The sequence below is a fragment of the Rhea americana genome, unplaced genomic scaffold, assembly GCF_003343005.1.
Source record: "Rhea americana isolate MKP2758 unplaced genomic scaffold, rheAme1 scaffold_202, whole genome shotgun sequence".
Lineage (NCBI taxonomy): Eukaryota > Metazoa > Chordata > Aves > Rheiformes > Rheidae > Rhea > Rhea americana.
In genome coordinates this window covers 58521-75793 of record NW_028186173.1, presented here as the reverse complement: position 1 = coordinate 75793, position 17273 = coordinate 58521, and the positions used below count along the sequence as shown (strand labels likewise).

At 40.6% G+C, this 17273-nt stretch overlaps 1 long non-coding RNA gene across 1 annotated transcript; it reads left to right on the top strand.

The window, feature by feature from the left end:
• The first annotated feature begins 1785 nt into the window (after positions 1 to 1785).
• On the top strand, positions 1786 to 11468 carry LOC146596343 (uncharacterized). The gene is made up of 3 exons (XR_014895756.1): positions 1786 to 1908; positions 9755 to 10054; positions 10886 to 11468. It is a non-coding gene; the product is annotated as an uncharacterized LOC146596343 (long non-coding RNA).
• The last annotated feature ends 5805 nt before the right edge of the window (positions 11469 to 17273 follow it).

Below are 17273 nucleotides of genomic sequence, written 5' to 3'. Positions count from 1 at the left end.
ACTTAGTTGTCATGAATGCTAAAAACATGCCGTTGTTGTACRGTCTGAGCATACTTTACCCACACAACTAATCTGTTTGCATATTTTTTCCTCCTATTTTTGTTAAAAATACTTGAAAAACTGAACAAGTTATAGCCTATGGCAAATTGCAGCATTTAAAATGAGAGAATCCAAAGGCCTCTCCATATCCTCAGCCTGATTCCTCAAAATTGTCCTTCATAGTGTTTTCAACTTTCCTTAATGCCGAGGGCACAGTGTTAGTTCTCTATTGGCAAAAGGCATCTGGATCCCTCTCCGTGCTAGTTAATGGGAGCTGCCTGAAGGCAGGTCGAATCATCATCAGAGGGAAGCAGAGTTACTCCAGGTGTTTTGGGGAATGGTTTGAAAACAGATGCCTCATAAGAAGAAATTTTTTTGAAGTGTCYGATTCTTTCCCAAATTTATAAACTAATTTTTCATCTCACTTTTGTGTTGGTATAGGTGTTCAATCTCAAATGATACAAATTTGCAAATTCCTAATGGATGGAAACATTTGAAAACATCAATCTGTCAATAGATAAGTAAAAACAGACTTTTTATTTAAAAGCAAAGAGATTAGTGAACATCATGTAAGGTTATATAAAGTTAATGGTGTGAGATTTTACTATGAGTAATGACCAGTGAATATTTTTTTCTCACTGTTTGAAAAAGAAGTAAAAAATAATATTCCAGAAATGAAGAAATAAAATGTTGGCAGCGTAGACTTCCACATAGGGTAGATTTTTTACTTGCTAACATGAATCTGCTGACATTAATTTTACTCTCCCAAGACTAAATCCTCAGACAGTGTAAATCACAGATTCTGTGAGATAACTTAATTTTTGGCCGGTGAACTTTCTGATAGAATCAGGATTTTTGAGGTTGCAATATMAATACAATCTATTTCTCTCCAGTGGTCTGTGCAAACTGGTAGGGCAAAACCTGTTTTATGTCTATGCTTATCAGTAAATCTTGTGTCCAGGTAATTAAACAATCTTCGCTTCCCCAAATGCTTTGTAAAGCTGACATACCTTTGTAGCGAGGATGTAGAGAGGTGGTGAAATAATCACGCAGAGGCTGGGGAAATGACGCGACTCCGGTGCTGGGGCACAGGGGCAGTGAGGATGTCTTCTGAAGTGTGAACCTCCTAGTGCTAGACACAGCACTCTTGGCCTTTCTGCCTTTGCATTTTATTCATTGAACACGCAACGTTGTGTCTTATTTTAGTCAATARTTCTCATTCAATCCTTTATCTTCTTTGGTGAATTTTTCTTCACCAAAGCAAATTTCATTGCAAACCTGCTATATTCTAAAATAGCTATTTCTGATTCCAAAATCAGTTTAAAGACCAATAATGGGAATTACACTTTAATTTACTTCACTTGTCATGTGCACAGCACCAAAAAACCTGTCCTCTGCGTTAAAGCAGAGCTAAAACATGAACTCAAAGAAATTTTCTTCTTTGAAAGTAGAAATAATGCTAGACAAGCAGAAGAAGGGAGAAAGGGCAGATAAGGAAAGAAAACTTGGTAACGTGACTTTGCTTTATTGCMGTTCTCTAGAGCAATCCAGCTGGAAGTTTTAGGAGCAGCGCTCTGGCTTTCCGTTCGAGCCGTGGAACCGTCCGTCACAGCAGCTAATGAGCCGGGTGCAAACGATTAAAGCTGGCACCGTGCCTCGTGCTGATGAGTGGCAGCGCAGCGCTCTCGCTGGGGCCGCGTGGGACGGCAGAGTTTGGGTGCTAGAGCAGAAGGCCACAGGGATCGAATCTGATCGGTGCTGAGGGCTGGCAGCGTCACCTCTGGGAGCAGCTGCCAAGGCGAATTCCCACCGGGCTTTTAAGCGAAGTGGCGGAAGTCYGGGAGGAGATAAAAGAGGAACTGCAAAAAGGTATGACTGCAGATACTTCAGGAAGGTTTCTGCTATCATAATACAGTTCACATTGATGATGTGTCATTCTTAAATAAAAATCAGGTGAAGTAAGTGTGCTTAAGCACAATGAGCATGGCCCTGTGAACCGACAAAACGTCTGTGGGTTTCAGGCAGGGTATTGGCGCCCGCTGCGCACCCTAGGTCAGACAGTCCTGGTAATCGTTACCGCTTATGGCATTATGCAGCTCTGCGTTAGGACCTTGAGGAAGAGCGGATGGAAGTGGGAGGGAGGGATGAGGCTGAGGGAGCTGTACTCTTCCAGCTGAATTAAATTGCAATTGAACAACCGAATCATTGCTGTTAACGGAGCCGTCGTTCGGAGGTTCTGGACACGTGTGACGCATGGAGCGGCTGTGCGGGCAGGTGACCAGCGAAACGGCGTTAGCTCACTGAGCTGGGAGCAGCTCCGCCGTACCAGCAGGGCAAGCTGGAGCTATCCTGGGAAACACAACGGCTCCGGTAGGGATGTGCGTGGAGTGGGCGCGCATCCGGGAGGGAGGTTTCTGGGTTCCGAGCCTCGCTCCCCGCGTGCCTCGCGGCGCACGCGGAGCCCGCTGCGAGCGAGCTGCCCCTGGCAAAGCTGGGGGAGGCCTTCGAACAGGGCTTCGCTCGGGGGAGGCGGTGCCCTGAGGAAGGCACCTTTTGGACTTGCGTTCCTTTATGCGCCTAAGYGTTGTGCTTTAAATCTAGCCTTCAGAAACATCCTTTGTTTGGCTTCCAATTCTTCAGGTCACTCGCTGTGAATTATTAAAATGTGTGCTAAAATGTGCAAAGCTCTGGCTAATTATGACGTACTGATTAATTTCAGTAGACAAGTGTGGCAGTTCTAATGAATATTAATAGTTTTTAGGCTGGGAGCTGCTGGCAAGAGGAACAAGTTTTCTGCATGGATAACGAGTGTGGCAGGATACTACAAGGTTGATCAACATATCCTTGACTTCGCCTGGTGAAGCTTTCAAGTCTTGTTTGCAGCAGTGACTTCCCCATTACAAAATATAAACTGTGAACAGCTACAAATGAGATATTAATGTCTCTTATTAATTAAAATCACTCTAAAATCACCACCAACAGGAACAGAAAGGAAGAATAATTTATTGTCATGTTTCTATTTGACATTACCTTGGTTAAAGTACTAGGAATAACATGCTACTTATTGAAAGTTAACTAATGGGATTTACAATTAAATGACTTTCTGAGAGAACAGCAGATTTATATGGTAATAGGGAACTTATCAGAGATGCAACATCCTCACAAATTCACATACATGGGCTGCTCTGTTTGCTAAAAGCTCAGTCTGCAGCTTAAACAAACAGAACAAGCAGCCGGAAAACAAGGAAATTTCCTCCTACCCTTTAGCCGTATTTTTCTYGTGAGTCGGGCAGCATTGTCAGAGCGCGTAGAAGGCTGCGAACACKCACACTTCAGCATGGCCATCAATCAGGGATGCCGCCTCGTCCGTGCCTAAGTGCCGTACAACATTGTAGCGTTAATCAAATGTGGTGATATTAATACAGAAAGTCTTTTTGCAAGCTGACAAGTTGATTACCAGCAAAAAGGAGCTATTCTATTAAACTGAAGTGAGGGCCTATGAGAACAGTTTGGGTTTTACCTTCAAGGGTTTTGAAACTCATGACACATAAGAAAGAGCAGCCCCATGTTGCGGGTGCCTGTGTTGCACGTCGCGGTAAGCTGGTGGCTGCTTACCCTGTGCTGCTCGCAACTCAGCTCCCATTTCATCACCACCACGCTCCTCACTCTCCTGCTGAAATGCATTTCCTCACTTTGTCTCATCGTGGCAGGATACTGCTGTGTGTATACAAAGGTGGGGGTTTTTTGATTGCTGTCTTCCCCTTTCTGCTTCTGTTAGCTAACAAGTGACTTTTTTTYCCCCCCATAAAACCAAGGAATGCCATGGCCCGAGAAGGTGCATGCCACACACAGTACAATGGTTGATGAGGMAGAAGTGGAACGGACGTCCTAAACAGGATGTACTTGTGGAGCTACAGCAAAGTGGTAGTGAACCAAATGCTGGGAGCAAGAAAAAGACAAAGCCCATGGCTTGGTTATAACATGCTACTCTGGTGTTGTTGCRTTGCATTGGAAGTTTCATAGTTCACTTCACTGTAAAATACTACCAAAAATCAGTAACATAGACAAATCATGTAGGCAAATAACCCTAAAGACATGTATAAAGATGCTTTGCAATCAAGTCATATCTAATAAGAGAACTGGGTGCTGCACAGGTTATGTGTTTTGAGGGAACACAGATCAGAATTTGTTTCTTTCTTAATCTGAAGTATGCAGGGCATGACCTTCCCCCTGGCGAGTTTAAGTTCACAAGTAAGCCGTGCAAGGGACATGCTGTGTGGATTTGCAGGTGAACCAGAAGGTGACACTAGAGCTTCCTGGGACACCCTTAAAGTTGCTAGCTTGCTGAGGGATTAAAGGAACACGATAGGCTCKGTCTCATCTACATCTTAATTATGAGAGCCTTTGAGACATTTTTGCTAAAAATCATTAAGTTTATAACCTTGTGAGGTATATAGTCTATGTACTTTTCAAACAATGAAAACAAATAATATAACTGTGTGTAGTTGGGTCTCAACTCACTTTAACTGGTACTGTGCCTTATGGTAGTTGGATGAAGAAACTTTAGACTTTAATAAGAGACCAGGCACCTCTTCCAGCCAGGCTCCTCGAGGGACCTTCCTGACAGTCCTTAGTGCCTGTGCTTATCGTGATTCAAAGTACTTTTTTATTGGGTTATTTGTCTTTAAAGTATGCTTGTTTAAATCTCTTTGCTTATACGTATTATTTTGGGAGCATTGTTCACCAATCCAGGCAGCATGTTTAGCAATCCTTATTTTTGAGTTRTAGCAAGGAGGAGGTGATCCTTTTTGCTAGGTGTTGTGACTGCCTGAAACTTAGATTTAGCTGATTGTGTCTACCATTGTTCACATGAACTTCTTCAGGAAAAACTCTGATGGTAGCTCTTCTGTGTTTGCAGGCACTGATTAAGGTATTGGAAAGTATGGCCCTATATAGTCTTTGTAAGAAATCATACTGAAAAGAAAAACCAGGGAAAAGAATCAAAAGCAAGGGGAAACCACATTTTGGTTTGGGGGTCTCTTTTGAGGGGGATGGTTCTTGGAACCCTCTTTCCCAGGTCAGCAAGAGAGAAATAAAACTTAGATTTTACCTCTGAGAATGAGCAAGAGAAAAACTAGCCTACAATTTTTCCTAGTTTAGGAAGGCAGTGTTTGAAGAGTCMCTGGCAGTAGTAGTAAGGTTTATGGTAGAGGAGAAGTATGAAAGAATAACTTCAGGTAAGAAAGTGAAACAGAAATGGGGCCATAAAAATGGTGAATGGATGCCTGGGTGGTGAGYTGAAGAGAGAGAAGACTGTATTAGGTACAGACACGTAAGAAAGGGAAATAACTGTGTTAGCATATATATCTGTGATAAATCTTGGCTTGTGAGGAGGGTGGCAGGTCTGCTGATGGGATGAGGTTCTGCCTGCCACCTTCTGCAGCATTTATGCAATGSATTATACCCTTTGCTAAGTAAAGCAGAGGTGTTCAGTTCCCCAGGCCTTTGCTTTGTGTGGCTTCATATCCTCTGAGATCAGCTTTTCCCTTTCTTCTTCCGTGGCTTCTGTGTGGAACTATAAACTAGGCTTGAACGTGACCACTGTGTACTGTGATACCGACAAGCCATAGGAATCTCTCTGAAAAAGTGTCCCAACTGTTACACTTGTGAAATGGTCGAAAGTGGTGAATTTGGCCAGGGAGAAACTGGGAATGGTCACATTGGTTTTAAAGCTTTTTGGAGAAGACAGGAGAAGATGTAATCTCCCCAATCAACTCCAGCCTGGAATAGGTAACTGCTGGCTTTCAGTTCTTGGAGGTCTCGCAACCCAAACATAGAGATGATTAACAGCAGTGCTCAACCTGGTTTCCTTGGTGAACACTCAAGAAATAGCTGAAGTCCATTTGAATTAATTTTTGTCAGAAGCTTGTTTAAAAATCTATTGCAATTTGTTAATTTTAAAGTGTAAGGTGGTATTTAATTAAGGGAGCTTGTGCTTGTGACTAGTTCTTTCTTTTCAAACTCAAAAAGATTTTATCTGCAACTCCTTATCTTGACCTTTATAATACAGTTACTTGTATGTCAAGTAAATGCTGGAGTTGTGAGATGCACAGTCATATGAAGGCTCTAATTCTTTCATCGGTGTAATGCAACGGAAAGGTGTGCAATTGAAAAAGATGGAAATGCCCTTACCTGAACCTGCAAATTTCTTCTCCAAAGAATAAGCTTTAATTGCATAAAATCATAYGAGGGAGGCTCGGTCAGATAGTATCATTGTTCTTTTCTCATAATTTTTGTGTATATTGGTATAACCCTGCTGAAGTCAACAGAATTATGTAAATGTAGCTGGTGAGCAGCCCRATATAGTGTTTAAAGCATCTGCTTTAATAGTTAACTGCCATATTCTAAAGCAAAAATAATACTATTGACCACAAAAGCTGTTCTTTCAGGAAAAGAAACACATGAAATTATATTAGAGAAAATTTAATTAAATCATCAGAAAACTTTACAAGCATTCTAATCTCAGATCTATCAATTCACTTCTAAAATTGTCTATAAATCTCTTCAGTAGTCAATTTTATAATTACTAGAAGGCAAAATAAAAAAATGAATGAGAAAGTAAAACAGGCAGAGGATTTTTTTTGTCTTAAAGCAGAAAGCTGACCATGAATTTCATTAATTCAACTTAGTATCCATTCCTTGACGTTCACTGTAAGAACTTAACATTCATCTACAGTGATAAAGTGTACAGGACTGGGGAAAGGGAAAAAAAGGACAGTTAGACCTGTCCTTATAATGTATGTGAAACATACTGTGACCCATCATTATGTTTTACGACAGCAAGAGAGCTGATACAGGAGGATCCAGCCTCATGGACATAGTTATGTTCCAGAACATCATTTCTTGAGTGTAAAACAACTGGTATTACTCCAATTTCCACGGCTAAAATTTAGTGTGTTCCTCTGTTTTTAAGCTGAGATGGAATCAGGGAATTGAAACAAATGATACAGTTTTGCATATTTGTCAGAAAGTAGCTTTCTCCATTAAAGAATATGCTTTCTATAAAGATGTTTTACAGTCTTACAAACAGCATCTTAAATCTACRAAATGTGCTGCCTTACATTATTGTAGTGAGACTTATCATAAAAGAACATTTTGACTAACTTTCTTACATCTTTTAGGCTTTGCCCTTTTGATTTGCTGAGTTTTTGTTGGAGCACCTACATTTGTTTGGTGCAACAAATCAAATTCCTTAGACTAAAAAGTTAATACCATGTTTTTTACCACAGAAAAGTTTGTATTTCTTTTCCTACCTGAACATCATAGTATCGTTTTGTRTATAATTTCTGTTAATTTAAAAGGATGTCCTTATATGTACAGAGAAYGGAGATGAGACCTACCTGCTCGTATGAATGATATATAATGATAAACCAACTTATTCTTAGCAGCCTGGATTTATTAAATTCATACCTGAATCAATATTCAACAAGAATATCAGCTTGAAAAGCATATGCAGAGTTTTCCAAGCAAGTACAAACAACCAGTGCAAAAACCCATGTACCAAATGGTCTTGTGAAATCCAGACATCACCTCTGTTAGAGAATAAAAATTGGTTAACACCTATAAAGTAGCTTAAGGTATTCATTTCCCTCTGTTTTCCTATCAGGATGGAACTGCTAATCATTTGTAGGTTTGTTGTGAAGGTAAACAAACCTTATTGCTTTTGACATTTCAGTTTTGGAATGTTTTTATGGGTTAGTCTTCATTGAGGCTGGTGGATGCTACAGCTGCCTTTTAGTACCGATAAGYGTGAGATGCAATTAAGCTTTCTATGGAAGCAGATGGATGAAACAGTAGCTTCCATCCAAAAAATGCTGTCGCATGTCACAGCTTAAAGTAATATATGAAAGGCAGCACAGGCAGGGGAATTTTTCTGTRTTTTACTAGCTGGCAGGGTGGTGTCTGCCTCGGAAGGAGCCAGCTAACAGCGGGAGCCGGCAGGATCGGGGTGTCCGCAGGAGAGCGCCCATCCTCCGGGGCGCAGCTCACAGGCAGCCTCGGAGAGGCGAGAGCGGCTGATCTCTGCTGGACTGAAGGGCGTCGGGGCTAATGGGCGTTCGCACAGACTCGCAGATCGATTCCTTGTGGCTGAAACAAACTGTCTGCTGCAAATGTTTTTCGCTAAAAGCTTGAGGCACAAAGCAGCAGTAAGAGACTAAATTTCTTARCATGCTAAGTCTCCTGTTTTAATTGAAAGAATACCCCTTTTAATTTACCCTCTGGTATATGATGAAGGTTTGTGTCTAACTCCTGCAAATTACAGTCAGTCTCCCTCCTAGGAAGAGAACCCACCCCGAGGAGCTGATGGCTATTCTGGCAATTTTTTCTTRCTCGTTAAAAAAAAGTCACAGTCCTTTCTGGTAGTTTGAATTGAAACCTGAACATTTGGATTTAATGAAAGTGGTATTACTTGAAATAGAATGACTTAAAAAAAAAAAAAAAGAAAAAAAAAAGAAATTCTCGAGCAAATCAGTGAGTTATGTTCTTTACGTTTTTTCATGTTTCTTATCATTAGCCGGYGGTAAGGTCTGAAATGAAACGTGTTCTCATCAGTTTTGCTCTGGCAGGCCACTTTTATCCTCGGCGGCCGGCACTCGCGTGCAATAGATCAGCGGGGGGAGCCTGACGCTTCCGTCGCGTTGGCCGGCACRCCTGTTGAAGCAGTGTCTGCCCCAGTCACAAAAATCATACACTAAAATTACGCTGGGAGTACTGATTCTTAGAGTTCACTGGGAAGATTATTGAGTAGTGTTCTGCTCGTCACCTTTGCAAGGAAATCCCATCGCTGTTTGGAAAGTGGGACAGTAAGCAATAAGCATGCACCTTTGTTTATGTGACACYGAGAAAAGGATGATAAATTACTACTTTATTTTGGCTTAAAAGAATGAAAACAGCAGTGATGACATCATCCCTCTTTTTGGAGGTGATTAACAAAAAGAGAAGGAGCTTTGCTTGATGAAATGGAACATTTCTACTGATGATTCTCAGCTAGGAGATGATTTCAGGTTTCATCTCTTCATTCCTACCAATTTGTTTTCTTCTTTGCACAGGGAAAGTCAAACCCAGGGACTGCGGTGTTTTCCCACCTGTCCTTGCCTGCTCTCCCTCCGGTGGGTCTGTGCGCTCACTGGTGTGTATCCCTTCCACCAGAGAAAAGCAGTGATTAGGAGGCAGCGGTGGGGGAACGTCCGTGCCGGAGCCATGGACCCGAGTCAGCTCTCCCGGCCGTCCCGGGAGCCGGTCGGGCCCCGATGCCCTGCCGCAGGGGACCCAGGGCTGGCGCTGGCCGCGTGCCCGGCGAGCGCTCCGGCTCCGCGGGCAGCCGGGGGAACGGGGTGCCCGYGCCGCTGCCAGCCCCCGGCGCTCTCAGCACGCCAGCGGAGTCGGGAGCCTGGCGTTGCACTGGGTTATTTCTGGCCCTATTCAGCGTTTCTTTTGTTTCCGTCAGGCAAAGTTCCTGCCGAAGACAATGGGAATTTTATCTCACCGAGGAATGCTAAATAGGGCGTGCAATGAGTAAACTGAAGCAATCTTTTCATTCCAGAGGACACAACTGGTATTATTAGAAATAGAAAGGGGTCTTCAATCAAATGCTTAGTTTAAAGAAAAAAAATCTTTTAAAAATATTAATACTTATTTCTATCACTTATTATAGGTTTCTCTGCCATATTGTGTGCAGCAGGGGTCCTTGAAATCCCCATCACCACACTCGGGATCTGCTGAAGTCATTGCCACACGGGCTGGTTGGAGCACCCTTGCAGATATTTGCTGACAAACCTTCTCAGTATAATCCTTTATTATCTAACCACAGTCAAGAGCCTACTTCACATGAAATATTTTCTGCTACAGATGGCAAAGCCTGAGACTGAGCCAACAACAGTGTAAAAATACATTTATGTCAGTGCAGAAGCCCTCAGCCAGACAACATGCCCGCTCTATTTGTCATGTGCAAGAGGTATGATCAATAATGTTTAAAATTCATTAGAGAACTACACGGACAAAAGTGGTTCTGTGTCTTATTAAAACATCCTAATCATATTGAACATACTAGGAATGTTTGTGTGCGCAGAACAAAGAGAAAGTAGATAGTAAACTGTGGTTTAGCTTATCGATTGCTTTGCATCCTCAAAGGTTCATCAGATGTTCTTGGTAGTTTATTACTTTTTATACATTTTGTACTATTATATTTTAATGGCTTTCCTTCCTCCTGCTAAAAAAAAGTCTTGCGATTACAGATTTGCCATTTTCTTCTTCTTCCTTCCAAGTATGGTTGATTTAGAAAACTAAAAATGGTCATTTCCTTTCTACTGTTTGTTCTTCTCTGGAGATGATAGCCATGCTCAGAGCTCYTCTGAGTGTAGACGAGGCATGGAGGCAGGAGTGAGCAGCAGCTTCAGGGCGTTACCCTCCCTGTGAGGCCCAAAGGAACAATTATAGCTAGAAGCTTAGATTTTACAAAGGTAACCAGAATGTTGAGAAAGTAACTTTGCATAATTAGAAAAAAGTGCTGAACTTTTCATATTGACATAGCAGTTTATGATAATATAACTGATTTGATGAAAAAGAGAGAGGGAGAGTATTGTGCATGTAAAGCTAAAATATCCATCATGGGTGTAGGAACAGGCAAACAACCATATTGATTCTTGACCAAGAAACATTCTAATACAAAGTGCATGAAATGTGTCATTTGCATAACAAAAATGAAATATTGGACAGGTAGCTAAAATAGCATACATTGCACCAGGAAACTTTCATTCTGACTTGTGTCATTTCTAATTTTGCTCAGGATTTATGCAATGGACTGGCATAGCTCCCCAACAGTAACAGGCTGTGTGTAAAAAATAAAGTTGTGCAGGATAGTCCACCAGTTTTTTTACTCAAGAAGAGGCATTTTATTGAACAAAGTCCATCAAGGAAAAAGGAAAGAGAGACTGCACTATTTAACAGCTTCCAGAAAATGCAGTGTTAATTGACAACAAAGAAAACATCACAGGGATGAAACCATAAAAGCTCAGAAGCAGCCTCTGCAATGTAAGTATTCACTTAAAATGTTACACTCCGTGTGTGAAGCCTGCYTGCCATACCGCGGAGCCTCGCGTGGCGCAGCCGTACGAAAGAAGCCTCCTTGTGCCGATGCTTGACAGAGGAAACAGCAGCTCTCCCAGTAAATGGCAAGGTTGCCTAGGGGCTACAGCGATCAGGTGAAGAAGGGTTATTCTGATATGCTATAGGCTGACTCTTGATAAATGTCAAGCAGAAGGGCTAAGATTGTCCAAGTATAAGTACTTACATTTGTGCTAGATCATGTTTTAAGAAAGGTCTGGGAGTTAYTGAACACTCTGTACTTTGGAAAGTTTTATTTTTAGCACATGGATAYTAGAACTTGTTGGTTGACTTCTCAGCAGAGAATACATTTCTGATGAAACGTAGTTTTTCCTTAGTTTTTCCATTACAAAAAGCAAAATAAAGCATAGACTGAAGCACTTTGTCTGCATACTTCTCTAAACACTGAGCWGCATCTGCTAGAAGGCCGCGGATCTTCAGGAGAGCCGGGGCTTTGGTGTGTTGTCCCTCTGCTCTCCCGTGGTTCAGACTTGTCTCTCGTGGACGTCTTTGGCTGGGTGACTGTTAGAGCGGAGATGCCTGGCTTTAGTGCCTGAGCCAAGTAGACTGTCTTCTGGGGAGAAATGAGGATATGGCAAACCATTATCCTGTGGTTTAGCAGTTATAGCTAAGCATTAAGCTGCCTGGCCATGAAAGATACCAGTGTTTTAATTTTTCATGCTGATTTGAGATTGATACATTTTTCAGTATTAGACTATGTTCCAAGACTGAACCYGAGGGATTTTTTTGTTCCATTTTCTTCTGAAAAAATTTAAAAATATTATCTCAGGTATGGAAAGAGGTCACTCAAATTCCCTGACTTGTGCCCCTATTTCACAGAGATTATAATTAAAATAAATCACCAAAATCCCTTATGTTCTTTTCCTTTGAGATTAAGCCTCCAGGTGAAAATACCTCAGAAATCACACGGTCAATATGTAGGCATCAGTTCATACTCTATTACAATATATTACAGCCTTATGTTTTTCTTATTGAAAGTCTGGCAATTCTACTTTTTTCTATCAGCGTGGCTTACTTGGAAAGTAATAACTGAAGCAAAATAATACAAGTCTTGCTTGTATTGTTCATGTTGCTTGTATATGTTCAACTAATACATTGTTTTCTATTTTTTTTTCTTTTCAAACCTCCCATTATCTTTACTACTGGAACCATACTTATCTTCTCAAACTCAGAAAATGCCAGGGAGCACCATGCCTAAAGAGTGGTTAGCGGTCTGGTGAGGTGCTTGGGTATGATGGTGAGGAAGCGGCCCAAAAAAGGACCAGTGGGCCAGAAAGCGGTTTTATTTCCTTCAGCTATTGCAATCAGTGTTATAAAAGATATYACCTTTCCCCACATCCCTGGCATAGGGTGGCTAAGGAGGCTCCAGAGGAAGTTTGCTCTCAGTGTCAGCCGCTAGCTTAGGCTGGCAGAGCAGTGGATTTTGTATGTTGACATGACTTGTGGGGCTGCAGCTTTCCAGCCTGGGCTATATGGGGTCAGTATGGAACAGAGGTGGAAAAAAAACTTAATGGGTCTCTGTTAATTTGGAAAGATCTATAGTTCTTCAGTGTTTTACAGAGTCTGTGTTTAAGAGTTGCTGTTCTTAAGCCTCTGTCCTTTCTGGTCTGATTATCACTCTGTGGTTAATCTAGAAGACAGAAAGACGACAGTTTTATAGGAATTTCRGAGGTAACAAGAGCAATAGGCAACTATGAGACTGGGGAACCCTTCAGAGTGTTGGCTCCCACAACGGCCATGGAAAAGGAGGGGGCTCGGGCAGCCGGACTGAGACAAGGAGCCCAGCTGGGAGACCAGAGCTGCTTCCAGCAGACCTGTGCGTGGTCGTTGGTAAACTGGTGTCTCTCTATATCAATGCATAGCAATAATATAAAAATCCTAGTAATAGGAAAAATTGCAATGTCAGTTTCTGTGATATTACAAATCCATATATCATTTTTAGAAAGCCCTTATATAAAAGCAATAGTATTATTCATTTTCACATTTCATGTAAAATTGGTGCCTTGCRTCTCTAAATATAAGATGCTGTATTCTATTGTCTTGGATTAACATGAAACAATGTAGTTTCATATTTATGCACAAGAAACTTCTATAAACCAAAAATTCTTGTTTGATGGAAGATTAAAATATGGAAAATATGTTTTGTCTTAACTTTTTCACCAATTTCTTAGTTACTAGGTAACTAAGATATCAGGGTAGATAGAAAAGCCCTCTTAAAAAAAGAGACAGCACTGAAGTATTGTCTGCTTAACATAATGMTCATAATATTCCCTCTGCTGAAATCTTTTGTGTGGCTAGTAAATATTTAATGAACAATGGTCTATCTGATAACAAGATAGTAGTAACTCCAGAGAAGCTCTGTTGGACTTCAGCTGCTGACAAGAGCTGGAATTTGTCTTAACATATCATCGGGAAGAGTTGCTTTTATTTTCTTTTTGATCCATGTGCATGGATATGCTGCATGCGCTGGTGCATTTTAGCAAGTCACAATTTAAATCAGCTATAAAATATGAGCTACAATGATTTCAGGTTCTATGGGGTCTTTTACTTCATCTTAAACTTCATCAGCTATCTATTCATTGATCCTTTTTTGGGGACTTCTCTTAGTACATTTTACTGTCATCATTTTTGTTTAATTTTTCTCTTCTTCTGTGACTCCCCCACCTCCACGAGCCTTGGCTGTTATGCAAATGTTTAATCTTTCAAAGCTACTAACCTTTCAGCAAAAGATTCAACCCTGGGAAGTGAGGCATGGAAGTTATGGCCATGAATCAGAAGCCAGGATTTAGTTCCTCCTGCAATTGTCACCTCTTGACCACAGGCAGAGCAGACGGGCCAAATGCCTGCATCTCTCACGTGTGCATCTAAACAGGGAAAGTTCATAGAGCTGCTTTCCAAACAATGCACTCCTGTTACTTATGATAGTATAAACCTTCATATACAAACTTGTATATATTTAAATTGCTCTGGTGAGAGCAATCCACCATTGAGCCAAAATATKAGCATTGAGAAGAATTTGGCTTCTATTTAAGTGCCTCCATGAAAAAGCTGGATTTAAGCACATAGCTGAATTGAGCTGATTCAAATGCACAGCTCTGTAATTTAGGTGAGTAGAAGCAAATTAACTAGATGCAAACAGAATGCATATGTGTTTTAAGTTTGATCCTTAATGGTCTGTGCTAATGTCCTTCACATTTCTGGGTGAATTTTTCAATGCTTTGATGAAAATGGGTGTTTTGTGTCTACTGTAGAGCAAGAATCCCATCCCAGGACTGCTGCTTGTATAAGTCAGTGAAGCTATATAAAGAAATCAGTGAAAAGCTGTGGTCATACAGATTCAGGTCTAAGTTTATCTGTTTTTAAGACCAGATTATGGCTGTCTTTTGCATAATCTGGGCTATAAATTTCAGCCAGCCATTTTGATATCAGATATTTGCATTATAGTGACTGGGCAGCTGAAGGTTTTTTAACTTCTTGGTAGACTTAGCTTTAAGTAATGTCTAAAACTATGTTTGTTTATTTAAGAAACCAGTCCAAGAAGAATGATACAATGGACTGACAACAGTGAGGAGTATTACAAAAATATTACCGTTAATTATTTGTATTATGCCTTCTTTGGTTTGATTGTTTAGCAGTTACCTCTATTTTATATCTTTGTTTACTTTCTAAAGCCACTTGTAAATAAAGCCCATTGGGGCAACCCCGCAAGGAGACAGCTTGGGGATTTGTATTGCCCACAGTGGGTAGAAGTGCTAACTGTTTTTCTAATGATAATTCAGGAATTATACATCACTTATAACCTAAACTGTAGAAAATAATGCACATGTAGTAAATCTTAGTGAAAAAAGTCAATATGACGTGCATCAATTGGAGGACTTTTAGGGATCAACATTAAATTAATGGTGACTTTGAGAAACAGGATGTTTAATTTACTACATAGTTCAGCACTGATTGTCATGTTTGAAACAGGTGTGGATTACTCTAATCTGAAATTATAGTAAWTGGAGTTAGACAAAGAATATTATGTATAAGAAACCAACCACATTTCCATCTCTATTCTAGATTTTGTGAGTGCTGMCTGTTGGCTTACTGGACAGAAAAAGAAAATAGACTTATGTTCAAACCTTTTGGGGGTCCATCTCCTAGTGTTTGTTACTGTGTCCTGAGTACGACCATCCCTTAGAAAGGCAGGCTACAAACTCTCCCCCTTTCCGAGGAGAACTGAGCGGGAGGTTTCTGTTGACAGCACGGAAGTAACCAGCCAGGCAGTAGCTGTTGGGTTGTAACAGCCTTTTAAAAAATGGGTATGTAGCAGGATACACTGATAGGTCATAAAACATAGAGGTGCCTCTAGTTACTACAATAATAACTGAACTCAGCTGGGTGTCATAAGCTCTTTTTCCTATCTCGCTTTCTGAAAGGATAACAAACATAATGATGATTAATCACGTTCTTTGCAGTTATATGTTTGTGTTATCCTATAAGGGATCAAAGCAGAGCTCTTGCTTCCACAGAAAATGCCAGCTGGCACCTTCGTATTTTTATAAGGGCAGTCTAGAAGACATTTGTATTTAGATATGCAAGAGGAGTAAAGGCATAAATGTACAGTGCCAAGGAGTGACATTTTCCAGTCATAAGTCCTTCAGAAGGAAGGCCAAGTCATGCYATAACATTGTCACTATTTTAAGATATTTGGCTTCATTTTTTTGCACTGAACTGTAAACACATTTTTGACTATAAATCATTTTAACATATAAATTTTAATAAGTATGGGAGTATGAAAGTTATATTTGATATATGGTGAATTTTTCTTCTGTCTAATTCTTTCTAATCCTTCCTTTTAATAGCTGTTCATCCTGAAAAAGAAACTGATTTTTTTTTCAAGTATTTGGTCATGCTAAGAAAAAATCTAAGTCAGATATTTTTCATGAAATTGAGTGCTCATCAGTTAGTTATTTTATCTAAGTGAAAACAAGATCAAAATTACAGACCACATGCAATAGTGTTCCTGCAGGGTAATGCTAATCTATATGCAATACACATACAGTGTGCTTTAAAATAAAATCAGACTTCCAGATACAAAAATTCCTCAAGACTAATCACATTATATCAGATCACAGAAAAAAGCCAATGGAAATTAAACACCTGTTCATTTCTTCATTTGTTTAAGCATTGTAATAGTAACAATTAAAAAAGCAAATAAGTATATAGCTTTACTACATAGCTATCATAAAAACTAACAGCATAGAAAATGTGTATAAAATAGACCAAAATGTAACTTCTACAGTTAATTATAACTTTTAGCCTTGTTCAGAATAAAATGGTCTTTCCTTAAATTGGTCCTGACTCTACAGCTCTGCCTAGAGCACATAATAACAGATATAAAGTTGTCTCCTTCTGGGAATGAGCAGTTGTTGAATTTCTATGTTATCCGTAGTATTTCCATAGCAGACAAATACACCTGCCCACTAAAGCAGCACAGGAGCTTTTTCCACATAGCAAACACTGGCTGTCAGCCTGCCAGYGTTATCAGTATTTCCGCTCTGACAGGGGAGAGAATTCGTCCTTCTCAGAGGGAGAAATTTTGAAGGACTTTCCCTTATGCTTGCTCTATTATTCCTCCCATCAGAAGTATGGGTAAGTAGTAAGTAGCACATCTCAATAACCACAAAATGTAGTCCTGAAAGTCTAACATGCTAATGTAATAGTGTGCTAACTAGCGGTTGCTATTTTGAGGGCAATACATAGTGCTGCTGTGCCTCGATTTCCCAGTGACATTTATCACTTTGTATTTAGCTTTTGGCTCTCACTGACTTGTTGCAGCCGGCACAAACGTCCATGCAGAGCTGTGAACTCAGCATCCCTGTTTCACCACTTCGGATTAAATTACCGCAAAGGATCACTGACATATATCAAAAACAAGACTGCCATTTTCAATTCACGGCTCTGCAGCCGCTGACAAATGAGCTCCGCTTTGGCAGYCGGTGGCTCCCGAGTAGGAGACCACAGGAGCCGCGCAGGTCGTGAAGCCTGTGCTCTTTCCAGGGCCT